Raw genomic sequence first — 12,769 nt, 5'->3', positions numbered from 1 at the left:
TTTTATTCTTAGTCATTGAATTATGCTTCTTTCTTTTCCTCCTTTCCTCCTTATATTTTATTACACTTCTGGATGACACAGGATATAAATAAATTCCAAGCAAATAAAAAGTAACCTGCCTATTCCACCATGCTGAAGAGTTTTCACCACATCACTTTCTTCCATGACCAAAGGAAGGAGTGTAATAGATACAATTATGTATAATATGCTCACTAAACTAAGATTCCAGGGCATACAGGATTTAAGTGAATAGGCTGCCAATGAAAAATAATTAGCTAATATACTAACAAAAGAAATGCATATGAAAGGCCTAGACGACCAAAGGTAATTTAGTAAGGTAAGTTTGTCTCTTTAAGACCATATGCTTTATATGCTTTGTTTTCTAGTACATGGATACCACAGAAAATATATAAATCTATTAAGAATATGTAATACTGGGGTGCCTGGGTGGTTCAGTCAGCGTCTGCCTTCAGCTCAGGTCACGATCTCAGGGTCCTGGGATTGAGCCCCACATTCAGGGGTTCCCGCTCAGTGAGGAATCTATTTCCCCTCTCCCTCTACCCCCCCATGCTTGTGCTCTGTCTCTCAAATTTTTTTTAAAGATAAAATTTGTTTAAAAAATATGTAATACTATAAATCAGCTATTAAAAAATTCTATTTTTCTGTACTCTTCCATTAAAAAACTACAAAGTGTCCTTTCCAACAGGTATTTTCCCCATGCCTGAAGATATCCTGGCGGTTTCTAGAATTTAGCTTCACTTTTCCTTCTCTCTGTACACTTATAATGTCTAATTAAGCCAGGCTATAAAATCATTTAGACAGCATACATACCCTCTAACACATGGTATACTGCAATACAGAAAATCCAAAATCATGGGTTATATGAAACAAATACCATATTTAATCCATTCCTTAACTTTCAAAACTGAATACCAAATGTTACATATTAAATAGGTTAATTATTCCTAACAAACAGGTCCTAGGATAGTCATCAGCCTTATTTATCTCATTTTAGAATTAAAGGATGAAATAGAGAACATATCCCAAAATGACAATTTTATGCTGCAATTTTTCAAGTTTATATTTCACTAAGACTTTGAAAAGGTTATTTTTAACAAAATTAAAGCCCTTCACTCAACACAAGAGCACAATCCAATTTAGGTTTTAAAAGACCATTACTTCCCACTTGCTATAAGCCAGGACTGCTGTTTGATATAAGAAAACTACATTCTGGGGCGCCTGGGTGGCTCAGTGGGTTAAAGCCTCTGCCTTCAGCTCAGATCATGGTCCCAGGGTCCTGGGATGGAGCCCCGAATCAGGCTCTCTGCTCAGCAGGGAGCCTGCTTCCCCCTCCCTCTCTCTCTGCCTGCCTCTCTGCCTACTTGTGATCTCTGTCTGTCAAATAAATAAATAAATAAATAAATAAATAAATCTATCTTTTTAAAAAAAAGAAAAGAAAACTACATTCTCCTTACCCTCAAAAAATATATAGTCTACTGGCCCACCCCTCAAACTCTTTTAACAGGGGTGGCAAAACCATACTGCTTTCAAGGGCTGGACAGGGAGTATAAATAGGTGAGCAGATCTTAAGAGTACTAGGAAGAACAACTACAGAATGTAGGCTCCATCTATAATAATTCTAAATCAACGTCAAATAATGACATCACAACAAAACACCTCTCCAAGTGAGAGAGACATAATATACTAACAAGATAAAGACCTTTTTTAAAAAGTTGGCAATGGCATGGAGAAACTAGACCTCACCCACATTTGTGGTGAGTGTTTACAGTGCTGTGACCTTTCTGGATGGCATTCTGGTAACACGTATCAAAATGAACCCATGTAGCATTGTATGTTAACTAAAATTTAAATAAAAATTTAAGAAACTAAAATAAAAACCATGTACTTCCTTCAACCCAGTAACTAGACTCTTAGAAAGTTATCCTATAGAGTCATTAGCATCAGCAATTGTACATATGTGTATGTACATAACACAGTAAATTTAAACAATCTAAATATCTAGTAATAGGAACACTATTAAATTATGACTCACCCATGTAATACTACTTAAAAGAACAGAGTAGATGCAAATGTACTGATGTGGGAAGCTACTGTGAATATTAATTTTTTAAAGCACGCTACTATGAGCCAAGATGGCGCCACCTGCCGAACTCCAAGGCTATTTCTAGTCACACCCAGAAGCATTATTCCGACCCACAGCTGAGAAGGGTTGGCTGGTTTCGGGTGTAGGTTTTCTGAGAGCTGCTTATCGCCAGCCAATCTGTACCCATTATGTCCAGCAGAAACAAACACTAGCTGCCCAGCAACCTGCAGCAGTTACAGAATTAATAAAGTGGACCCTCTGCCTATGCTGAGAGTCATTAGAATATCCACTACAAATCCAAGCGGAGATTCTCAAATTGCAACTAAATAAAACTAGCCAAGAACTGGCAAAGCTGGAGATGTTTATGGCACTGATTGGTCACTACTACCAAAAACATCTCAACAACTTTCCTCAAGAGCTGAAAGATCTGCTTTCCTACAATTACACGGTCTTGTAGACCTTCCAATAACATTTTGCAAAGCTTTGATCTCTGGGAGGAAAATCTCATCAATCCATCAAGTTTGTTACTGCTCTTCTTTGAAGTTCTACATTGCCATACAAACTTTAAAAACTTAATACACTCATTTTGTGACCGATTAGAGTAAAAGTACAAAATACAATAAAATGATAAAGTATTACAGAATTTCATGTGCACGTTAAGAGACAGCAATGCAACCACAGCCAAGATATCTTTTAAACTGATGACTAAACTCTTCAGAAGAAAGATCTGAAATGATGCCAAGACTGTCAATGTTGTCCCAATTCATACTTCTCTGAGGTCACCAAATGATTAGATGCTGCCCTGACCTTCTTCCTAGGAAAAGATATACAAGAGAAACAGGACAGCAACTAAGAATGTTAGTGTAGTATGCCACAGAGAAAAGAAGCTCCAAACACTAGGAAAGGTTGAAAGGTCATTAAAGTGTTTACAAACAAAAGGGAAGGAAAAAATAAGAGGTATTTTACTTCTCAGTTACCTATCTGATTCATGATTCTCCAAGATTTTGCAGGAAAACTACTACTGCAGCTCTAAAGAGATGTCTAAAGTGAATATGATACTCTAGAAATTTATCTCCAGATTGGCGGGAATTCATGAGTTTTTTCTAACTTCTATTCCTTTGTGCAAAGGTTTCTACAGCAGCACCAAAGACAATTAGTAAAATCCTTCTGTTTGGTGCACCAACACACAAACATCTCATCACCTGTATAGTCCCAGAGATCATTCAGTCACTCGTGACTGTGGACACCCATTTCATCATGGACAAGAACTCTGGGTAAATCATGACAGCAGGAATCAATGAAAGAGATAACAGCTGAATGACTAACTTCCTCAAGGCTTGGCCCAGCATAAAATACACAACATTAAGAAAGTGACCATGTCTGCTAGAACTTTGACTCAGTTCTTCCCAGCACTAAATCCCTCAGATGAAGAAATCCCAGGGTTAAGATTAGATAAAATCGAGAGTACAAGAATATGCGGAATTAGATGCTTAAATTTACATTCTAAGAATAGAAATGCGGAAATGGAGAAAGAGGAAGAGAATGCTTAGAACAAAAAAGATGGGTGGGGAAGAAACTGTTTCAGTGAGGAGGATGTTAATGGTAACTAGGTTGGTCTGCATCACTTTTCTAATGAAGAACAGCAAGAAAATCTCCAAGAAGCTGAAGAGCTTCAAGAAGCCGAAATGTGGGGCTCCTAGGTGGCTCAGTTGGTTAAGCAACTGCCTTTGGTTCTGGTCATGATCCTAAGGTCCTGGGATTGAGCCCCGCATCGGGCTCCCTGCTCAGTCGGGAGCCTGCTTCTCCTTCTCCCTCCGCTGTTCTGCCTGCTTGTGCTCTCTCACTCTGTCAAATAAATAAATAAAATCTTTAAAAAAAAAAAAAAAGATGAAATGTCCAGTCAAAAAATAAGAATTCTTCCTTCCAAGAAAAGCAACTGACATACAACATAAACTTTTGAAAAAGAAAAAAAGAATCAAATAACTTCCTAGCAACTTTTCCATTCCAAAAAAACTGTTAAATTTGTGTTATTAATCTGAAAATTCGTGAATTAATGATATTTTTTGCACTACAAAGTCCAGAAGCACTATATTTTAAAAACCATCCGAAAAAAGCACACCGCAGACAAGATTGGTTGAATCCCTTTTTAAAACAAAACTCTGCAACATAAAAAGGACACCTATTATAAAATACAGATTTAATTAATGACTATGTAACAACACTGGTTCATCAACTGTAACAAATACACATTAACGCATGCTATTTTAATAACAGAAAATAGAAAGCAAGTGATACAGAAACTCTATATTATCTGCACAAAATTTCTGTAAACCTAAAACTGATCTAAAAAAATCAAGTCTATTATTTTTTTTAAAATCGGCATGTATAAACAAATTTGTGAATAAACATTTGTATAAGCAGACAAAGAGCTGGAAATCTCTATATCAAGCTGCAGTGAATTTCTACAGAGAATGAAACTGGAAAGAAAGGCGTAAGGACAAATTTTTACATCATAAATCTCTGGACTGTCTCAACTTTCCTATACTGAGCAACGCTCTAATGAGAGGCTCTGGAGCATATTGGGAGCCTGGGTACTGAAGGATGTATGGATTCAAATTCCAACTGTACCATTAACTAGCTGATGAACTTGCGGAGTTAATTTCTCTGTGTCTCAGTTCCCTCATCTTTAAATATGGATACCAGTTTGTGTATCCACAGAGCTGCTGCAGGTAAAACTTAATACATGTCAAGTACTGAAAAACTACCTAGCACACAGTAAGTGCTCAATAAATGGAGTTCACCACCACTACCACAAAGTGTCTATTATTCCTCTTTTTTTTTTCCTTAAATCTTAACTGGTTAAGACAAATCACGAAAACTCAGCTCATCAATCTTCTTTATGCAGTAAGCTCTACTATGCAGAAATACAAATGTATCCAAGAGCTAAATAACAATAATCTGAGGGGTTTTTTTTAAAAGAAAATTACTAACAGGGGTGCCCAGCTGGCTCAGTCCCTGCAACTCATGATCTCAGGGTCATGAGTTTAAGACCCACAATGGGTGTAGAAATTACCTTAAAAAAAATAAAATCTTTAAAAAAAAATTACAAATCACCACTTAACAGTATGAGCCCAGTTATACAAAAATAATCGCTAACCGTTTCTGTAATAATCACAAAAACAAACCCCTCTGAGTGGTGTGATTCTGGACAATTTTTACTTTCTTCTTTATACTTTTTTGACTCATTTTAATTTTCTACATTACATATGCATGACTATTAATAAAATAAAGTAGATGTCAGCAAGCTTTTTCTAGCAGGGGCCAGAGAATAAATATTTTAGGCTTGTAGGCCACATGAGTCTCTGTCCCACTACTCAATTCTACCCCTGCACTGCAAAAACAACCACAAACAACATCAAAATGAATACAGACAACTATATCCCAATTAAAAACTTAACTTACAAAACCAGACAGCTGGCAAAACTTGCCCCACAAGCTATAAAGTTTGCCGACCCCTGAATAAAGAACAGAATAGAATTATTTTCATTTTGGAACACAAGATGTGATTTATACTGAAGAAAGTACACAGCTAAATTGATACTAGTGGTGGAAAAAGATTCATCCATTTATTTATTCTTACTCGTCTAGGGATAGAAAAACACAAACTCTCTTTTAGGTTCTGGAAATCCTCTTCTCATCTGTAATGTTCAGATAAGAGAAAATACGCTATTAAGTAGCAGATATATGAGTGCATAGATATATACTTACCTATATTAAGTATAGATATGAACATATACTGGTAGATATACAGTTACAAATAGAAGATAAAAGAAATGCCTCATATTTAAATCAATCTGAAATTTTTTCAAAGTTCCTAATAATTAACCACCAAGCAGTTGCCACCTCCTGAGTGAAGTACCATCTACTGATGAAATTATTTTAGTTACAAACTGTCAGTCAGCAAATGAAAATCTTCATTTCTATGAAATAAAAAACCAGGAGTGAAAAATCTATCAAATTCTAACAGAATGAGAGTGAGAGCATGATAACAGTAGACAATGGGTGGCCTTTGTCAAGAGAACACTTCAAACTTCAGAAATGACAGCTGAAGATCTCCCCTCCAAAAGTAAAGCTTTGGATTGAAGGGAATTGTTTTTAACACCTTACTGACAAGTTTTGTAAGCAAATGATTTTAAATATTACAAAAAAGATTTCTTCAAGTTTAAACAGTTTCTTGGGGGTGGGGAGCCTGTTTTTGGAAGAGATCTAATGGGATTAACAGAAGGCTGAGAAATATAGATCTAAAAATAAAATATTAAAAGGCCATCCTACTAAAAAAAAATTTTTTTTTAAATGCCAAGAACCTGCACTGAAGTCACCATACCCAGCAAAATTCCGGTCGGACATTTGAATCTTTCTACCAAAAGTAACAGTTGGGCAGTCTGGTGAAGTTGTCAAATTTCAGAGACAAACGTATTTACACTTATTGTCAAAATCCAGAAGGAGAAAAGAAGTTACCTATTAGTTTCCAATCCGAACTCTCTCATAGACCCCTGGCATCGATTTAAACCCTGTTACCATCAGTTTTAAAAGAAGCAAACAGTGAAAGACAAAAAGCCAAACGGGGCTTGGGAAACAAGGGCCCAAGGTACTATCCCAAGAAGGTTGCCTGGAGCGCCATCAAAGAAAAGGTAAGGAAAATCTTCGTACCCCAGGGACCATAAAAGTAGTACCAAGCAGAACCCATTCGAAGCCTGCCACCAAAGAAATTCCTAGAACTAATAAAAGGGACGGAAATGAAGAAAGGGAGGGTAGAGACTCTCGGCGGCAGTAAGGAAAGACAACTGCACGCGAAGAAGAGGTGAGAGAGGACTCCGGACCCCGTGCTGGGAGGGGCGAGACGGGAAGGGGGCGCCAAGCGCTACAGACAGCGGTTGAACGGAGGGCGGATCCAGGCCCCTCATGGTCGGCCCCTGGGGCCACTGCACGGCAAACTGTGCCCCGCGGCGGGTCAGGTAAGGAGGCCAAGTTGAAGGCTGGAAGAGCGCGCGCTCCCCGGTCCGCGCCGAGGACACTCTCCGCCTCAGACCCCTCACCGCCTCCTCGACCCCGGGCTCTCTCCCTTCGCCCGGGAAACGGCGCTAACACACTCCAGAGACCCTCACCCAGAGCTTGTCGCCGCCTCGTCGCAGGTCTCGGACTCCTCGGGAACCACAACTGAGGGGAGGGGGAGGAAGGGGGAGCGGAGAAGGGAGGGGACCCGGTGGACCCGCGCCGCTGCCGCCGCCGCGATACCGCGCCTGAGATCCTGCTCGCGCCGCCGCGACAGCCGCCGCCGCGTCTTCCCGCCCCCACGACTGCACGTTGCCGTGACGCACATCGCACGAGGCGGTTCGAACCAATAAGAGCACAGTTCGTGCGCAGGCGCACTGGCCCAAACCGGAAACAGCTCTTCTGACCGCTCTAGAACGTGGATGCATCCTGGGAGTTGTGGTTCGACCAGGAACTCAACGAAAACAGTGCTGAGCATCAAGGGACCGAGAGAAAAAGCGCTCCTTGGGCGCGCACACAAATCCTCTCCGTTTTGTTGGGGTTTTTTTGTTTCCTCCCACCAAAAGCGGAAGCAGTTTAGATTAGACAAGGCAGGGGCCCGCCCCAGTTCGGGGACGCTTTTTCCGGTCTCTATGGATACGGGCTACACTCCTTGGGCGGAAGCCAAAATTTAGGGATTTAGGCTGGATCGTGTTTGGATCGTGTTTCTGCCAACCGCCAATATATTGCTAGGTGTCGTCTCTGAAAGCTTCCGAAATAAATCCGAAAGCATTAGCCAAGTCTTGTGCGAAACAATAGCTTCTGCCTTTTATTACCTTGTTAAGGTATTGTGATTTATGTCCTACTCCTCAAAAACAAATGTGAACCCACTCACACTTAGAATACATATAATTCAGAATGATTTGTGAAATGTTCTTGGTGTAATAGCAGATCAGAAACTAATTCAGCATTAAATACTGTGTCCATTTCCCAGAGTGAGTGATTTTCTGCATGTGAGGCTTCAACTGAGACTGAGCTCTAACTTCTTAGAAATCAAAGAATGGTTTGGTTACATACTTTTTCTATAAGAAAAGGAAGTAGGAGCCCTCCAGCCCCCATCCGAAAGTTAGGTTTTTCACTAACCGAAAAAATTACAAAGAAGGTTTTCGCTTTTCCAAATGGTAATTTTTTCCTTACCTTTAGCCTGAGCTTGAGAAAGTCTTCTTAAGAAAGCGCTGTATTTTCGGATAACCGGATGAAACCTGGATAGAAATTGATTGGCATATAAAAATGTTTTCCTCACGTTCAGCACTAAGATGAATTTATCACACTCTGAACAGGTTATTGTCTTAACTGTAAAAACTCTTGTTAATGATTAGAGAACATCATAAGCTTTCAAGAATGCTTAAGCCCATAACTTGTTTGTCCTTCCCTTGATCCACAACAACAAGAAAAAAAGAATTCTGGAAAAAGCTGCACAGATCTCCTATCAAAAGGCCTAGAGTCTGATGTATAGGGAAACACCCCTCCCCCCCAAAATAGGGAACTCTTCAATCCTGGAAATGTAAATTCTAGAAGTGATTAAAGTTACTAAAATCACAAAATGCATGAATAAGATGGTCTTAATACTAGTATTTTTGCCCACCCAGTTAAGCTTGCAAGAGATAAAATTAATACAAATTAAATTACAGAAATTAAATTTAAAGGACAAAATTTCCTTCAAGGAGTAATTTATGTTGAAAATATGAATTACCTTTTTTTTTTAAGTTTGCATAATTTGTAAAGGATACAGCAATAATGACTTTGGTTTTTCCAGACATAAAGACATAAGGCTTTTGAGATTGAAATCAAGGAAGACATTCATACACTTCCACAGAACATCAGAAATAAAACACTTTTGGGGGGCGCCTGGGTGGCTCAGTTGGTTGGACGACTGCCTTCGGCTCAGGTCATGATCCTGGAGTCCCGGGATCGAGTCCCGCATCGGGCTCCCAGCTCTTTGGGGAGTATGCTTCTCCCTCTGACCTTCTCCTCGCTCATGTTCTCTCTCACTGTCTCTCTCTCAAATAAATAAATAAAATCTTTAAAAAAAAAAAAAAAAACACTTTTGGATAGCAAACTTGACCCAGTGTACCAACTCACATAGGGAAAAGATAAGAAGAACGAGAGCCTCAGGCTTAATAAAAGGACTGCTAAAGGTGACAGAGCTATACAAGAAAGATAATTAAAGTAGAGGTTATTCCAAGATCTCATATCTTTTCTCAAATCGTCTTTCTCTCTTAATGATTTGCTTTGACAAAGTGCTATACTCTAAGAAAATCCCTCTGGAATTTGCGTGCTAAAACATGTGAGAAAGAGTCTTCTGATTTCCCCACCAAGATTTTACCTCTCATTCTCTGTCACCTTGATGTCATTCCCAGATCACTATTGCCAATTCCTGGTGCTTTCAAAGATAAAATAAACCACAGTATTTTCTCAGAATGCTCACATCTTCTCAGCTGATGAAGATGTTGTCACCATACTTCCCATACATACCCGATATCTATGCTGGCTTCACCCATGTCACTCACCTAAATGTCACCATTAAGTGTTCCAAAGCAGATTTCTCAGACCTCTCTCCCAAACTGTACTTCAGTTACTAGACCTTATATATATTATCTTAGGACTAGCTGTCCAAAAACCAAGGAGAATTCAGTAAAATTCTGTGTCCTCCAGTGTCAGCTGTGGATCTTTAGAATCTCTGCTGTCTCCATTCTTATCGTGTCACACTTCCCCATGGGAGGAGAGTGTAGTTCTTCATCGTCTGCAGCACCAAGAAAAGAGTCCCTTCCACCCCTATGCCCCATACTAGTCACCAGTGACACAACAGTACCCTGTGGCACAGCTAGTATGAAGTAGAATCTCTGCAATTATCAGGTGTTGTTGACAAGGAGAACGCATCACTGGGTGAGTAAAATTCATAATCTACTTGTGGCCATCCCAGAATGGGGCTTCAGTGACATTACAATATGTTGCTGAACTGGTGATATTGAACTTGCTCTAGGAACAGACTTAACTTCCATTGTGATGTGCAAGTCAATAGCCAATGGGAGTTGAAAATGTATCTAAAACAATAAGCAAATGAAGATGCAGCTTTCAAATTCTAAGGGTTAAAAAAAAAAAAGCACTCTGGACTACATTGTGAACTAAAACTTGAGTTCACAACTGATTTTTGTTACTTCTATAAAAAGAGAGGAGGAATTATTCCATTCATAATTTTTCTAATCAGAACAATTGCTATTTTCAAGAAAAAAAAAAAGCCAAATTATCTGCTAGAGAAAACCAAAATTAGTAGTCTTCTTTGAGAGAATTGTTTCTATGACTTTCCCTCAAAAGACTAGAAAGAAAAATCAGCTTAATTATTACAAAATACTTAAAGGTCTTCGAATTCTTCTTTTCTCTGTCAATATCTATAAGCTTTTGAGGGGTGCCTCGATGGCTTAGCCATTAAGCATCTGCCTTCTGCTCAGGTTCCTGAGTTAGAGCCCCACAGCTGGCTCCCCACTCAGCAAGGAGCCTGCTTCTGCCTCTCCCTCTGCCTGCTATTCCCCCATGCTTTTGCTCACTCTCTCTCAGTCAAATAGATGAAATCTTTTTAAAAACAAAAAAGCTTCTTTTTTTTAAAGATTTTATTTATTTGACAGAGAGAGAGATCACAAGTAGGCAGAGAAGCAGGCAGAGAGAGAAAGGGAAGCAGGCTCCCCACCGAACAGAGATCCCAATGCGGGGCTCGATCCCAGGACCCTGAGATCATGACCTGAGCAGAAGGCAGAGGTTTTAACCCACTGAGCCACCCAGGTGCCCCAGAAAAAAGCTTTTGAAATATAAAGATTAAAACTGAAGGGAAAATTTGGACAATATAGAAGTTGGACCATAAAAACAGATAAACCAAAAGAAAGAACAAGGAATATCAAACCAGTCCCTGTGGCTACCTCATATATATGTTGTAGGAAAGGAGAAACTCTTCTATAAACTTGCGTTCCATGGCTGGCCTATGAATTAATCGACATAAAACAGATTAAGAGGAGAAAAGCATGCAAATGTATTTAATATTTTTACATGTACGCAGGTATCTTCAGAAAGAAAATGAAAGCCTGAGGAAGACTATCATTTTTTAAAGATTTTATTTATTTGTCAGAGAGAGAGCATAAACAGGGGGGGGCACCAGGGAAGAGGGAGAAGCAGGATCCCCACTGCGCAAGGAGCCCAACGCGGACTCAATCCCAGGACCCTGGGATCATGACCTGAGCCAAAGTCAGACACTTGACCAACTGATCCACCCAGTGTCCCTGAGGAAGACTTTAGACACAAAAGCTTATACACTTTTTACACAAATAATGAAAAACTGTAGGGATGTGACAAGACAAAGGGACTTCTGCTAGGAACAGTAAATTGTGGGGCAATGACTGGGAACTATACTGGGGAAACTAAGGGTTACTTTAGTAGGTTTGTGTGTACATGTCCCATTTTATTAGCATCAAATCCCAATCTCTGATATGACTGTTCCTGTCAAGGGATGGATATCTACTAAACATATAGTGGTGTTCATTTTGCAATGTATACATTTATCCCATCATTATGTTTACACCTTAAACTCACACAATGTTAAATGTTAAATGTTAATGTTAAATGTTAAATGTTAAATGTCAGTTATATCGCAATAAAACTGGGAGGAAAAAAAAAATGTTCTCCTTCTGACAAAGAAAGGCTACCTTTCTCATGGGAAATTCTATGTTTTCAGGTAGAAAGGGGAAGGATAAAAAACACTTCATGCATCTGCTGATTGTCAAGTGCACTCAACTCAAAATAATCAATATACCAAAGTGTCATATTTTGGGATGGCACGTTCTGGACCCCTTCAGGGTAAAACAGTCAAATGCAGCCAGCTCACTGGACTTCGAAGCATTGGGATTCAAAGGTATTAGTTGCTTTAAAAATAATCCAGTAATCTATATAGCAGAGTGCAAAAAATAAAATATCTGTATTCTTAACTGTAATTAAAATGGTATCAAATATATATTGATAAATATCATATTAGTCTTAGATTTGAAAGTTTTCAAGGAGGCCATTTAAAACACTTAGAGAGGGGTGCCTGGGTGGCTCAGTGGGTTAAGCCTCTGCCTTCTGCTCAGGTTGTTATCTCAGGGTCCTGGGATGGAGCCCTGCATCGGGCTCTCTGCACAGCAGGGAACCTGCTTCACCCTCTCTCTCTGCCTGCTGCTCTGCCTACTTGTGATCTCTCTTTCTTTGTCAAATAAATAAATAAAATCTCAAAAAATACATATTTGAAACAGAGAAACATCATGACACACTGAATTTCCATTTAGGCCACATTTTAGTAACATCTAAAACTGAGGATGAGTCGCCTGGGTGGCTCAGTCGGTTAAGCATCTGCTGTTGGCACGGATCATGATCCTGGGTCCCTGGGATCAAGCCCCACATCAGACTCCCTTCTCAGCGGGGAACTTGTTTCTCCCTCTCCTCCCTGCTCATGCTCTCTCTTGCTATCTCTACCTCCCTTTCTCAAATAATGGATGGAATCTTTGAAAAAAAATAAATAAAACTGAGGACAAAGAACAGTACAAACATTCTCCT

The 12,769-nt window shown here is 39.4% G+C and overlaps 1 protein-coding gene across 7 annotated transcripts in view; it reads right to left on the bottom strand.

Moving 5' to 3' along the window:
* The window catches only part of ADIPOR2 (adiponectin receptor 2), a 94,545-nt gene extending 86,158 nt beyond the window's left edge, over positions 1 to 8,387 (bottom strand). The window contains exon 1 of one of the 7 annotated variants that reach the window (XM_082738194.1): positions 8,333 to 8,387. The gene's annotated coding sequence lies outside the window, so the exon portion shown is untranslated. Of the gene's footprint in view, positions 1 to 5,566; positions 5,615 to 6,622; positions 6,740 to 6,814; positions 6,970 to 7,269; positions 7,478 to 8,332 lie in introns of those variants that run through there. The other 6 variants (XM_082738191.1, XM_082738192.1, XM_082738198.1 and 3 more) reach the window with 6 other exon arrangements.
* Between the last annotated feature and the right edge of the window lie 4,382 nt (positions 8,388 to 12,769).

Source organism: Mustela nivalis (genome assembly GCF_964662115.1).
Source record: "Mustela nivalis genome assembly, chromosome: 7".
Classification (NCBI taxonomy): Eukaryota; Metazoa; Chordata; class Mammalia; order Carnivora; family Mustelidae; genus Mustela; species Mustela nivalis.
Note: the sequence above shows the minus strand (reverse complement) of the source record. Positions and strands in the feature narration are given on the sequence as shown.